We start from the raw sequence: 2,270 nt of genomic DNA, 5'->3' as shown, positions 1-2,270 counted from the left end.
TTTCGTTTCTTCTGAACGGCCTTTAAATTTTCGTGAGAGAAGAACTGCACTTCGCAAGAACTTCTCACTTCGGCTAACATCAAATTGAATGTTTTAGTTGTATGGTCAAACTGACATTAGCAATCTGAAACATGTATATTTGCAGGTGAATAAAAAAAACTTTTTTTATAAATTAATTTTTCTCAAAATAGACATACCATTTCAATATGCCAATGCTTTATACGCTCTTCTATTCGAGGGAAAAATAAGCATAATTATAATAGTTTAGTTAAACCGAATTATAAATAATAATGCATTTAAACTAAATATCACTTTTGAAGATACGAGGAATCACAACTTAGCCATCGATATTTAATGCAAAAACATTAAATGGTTTATGTGTATCGATTTTACTCTACAAGTGCGTTACCACTTTGTAAACATAATAATGGTATCGCTTATTCTGATCTCACTGCAGCATTTCCCCTTATTTTATACGCACATGCTTTGTGGATGACGAAATGCTTTCTTGTATCTTAGATGGGAGGACTATTTTTTAGAGATATGTTTAGCTTCTTCAAATAAGTTTGCAATTGCTCATAAACTCCTTTTCTCTACATGCAATTTACGTGTACCAAATTACAAATACAACTTTAATATTACACTGATAATAGTTCCCTCGTAAGAATTAAACCAGCCTTTTGAAGACATGTCGTTATTTTGTAATTCATATATCCTTACGCCTTGTTTTGACTTTATGGAATATATGATTTTTATCACAGACATTAATTAAACAAATGATTCTTCTCCGAAATCATCGTCTGAGTCTTTGCCAGCAATGAATACAAAAATATACGACGATTCACATTATGTACATCGTAATCTTTATGTTTGACTTGACTGCCAAAGTTTATACGATTTTCAGCTGCTGTGTAGGTACCGTAGTTTCTCTTATTGCAAAAGCTTTTCCTTATTTATCTTTCACCACTATACTCAAATTGCAATATCGAAATCTATCTAAAAAAACTTTGCAGCACAATATTAATGAACAGTGGAAAAGAATAGTAGTTTTAATTTATTTATCATATAATATACAGAGGGTCCCGAGAAATGTACACACACTGACAGGAGATATTATCTATTTAATGTATTTCAAAGTTGTACCGAAAAACAACAGTAATGTGTAGGATGATGTCCTGTAAACAGATGAGACTCACATACTGCGCGACAGGTCAATCAATAATAAAAAAATGGAGGCAAAATTATCGTTTTAACAGCGGAAAGCAATTTTCAAATGGTATTGGAGATCCGAGAATGTTGTTGAAGTTCAACGGCAATGGAGACGTGAGTACAGAACAGAACCATCAACGCGATTAATAATTTCACGCATTCGTGACAAATTTGAGACTCATGATACCCTATGCGATGTTCACAAGGGCAGATTTGGGAGACCTCGCACATCAACAAGCCCCGCGTCCTCGGCTATGGTTTTGGAAAGTTTTGAGGACTCACTGCAGAAATGTACAAAGCAAATCGACAGCGTTCTCCGGATCTAACTCCGTTGTACTTTTACCTATGGGAGACTCTTAAGAATGTTGTATACCGTAGAAACCAGCTACACTGGCAGCACTTCGGGAAGGAATTGAAACAGCATGTGCCTCAATCGCTGAGGAATGTTCTCAAACGTTGCTCGAACAGTATTTCAACGTACTCAGATGTTTTCGACGTCCATGGTGGGCATTTTGAGCAACTGTCTAAGATGATTAGTGCTCATCATATTCTGTTTGTGTGAATTCAGCTTTGTTATGTTAACATACTTTTTCGACGCCGATGGTGGGCATTTTGAGCAACTGTAGTAACTGTTGTAACTGTAAAAGTCTAAGACGATTAGTGCTCATTTTCTGTTTGTGTGAATTTAGCTTTGTTATGTTACCATAGTTTTTTCTTTGCTTGAAGTGTGTATACATTTTTTGACACCCCTGTATAATATTTCCAGTAATCCCCTGATATATAAACCACTATGAAGTAATGATTAGCACGTCTGGTCATGAAATGAGCGGGCCCGGGTTCAAATCCTGGTTGGAACAAGTTATCTGGTTGGGTTTCTTCCGGGGTTTTCCCTCAACTAATTGAAGAAGAATTACTTTGTAACTTCGGCGTTGGACCTCGGACTCATTTCACTATCATTAATTTACATACCATCGTCATCCATTTCATAGCCCGGGGTAAGTTCACAGTGCGGCGTGTTGTACTTGTAGGCTACAACAGCGCAGCCGTTGGGCTACCAAATC

Source organism: Periplaneta americana, chromosome 8, assembly GCF_040183065.1.
Source record: "Periplaneta americana isolate PAMFEO1 chromosome 8, P.americana_PAMFEO1_priV1, whole genome shotgun sequence".
Lineage (NCBI taxonomy): Eukaryota > Metazoa > Arthropoda > Insecta > Blattodea > Blattidae > Periplaneta > Periplaneta americana.
The sequence above is the reverse complement of the archived record's forward strand: the minus strand, read 5'-3'. Positions refer to the sequence as shown.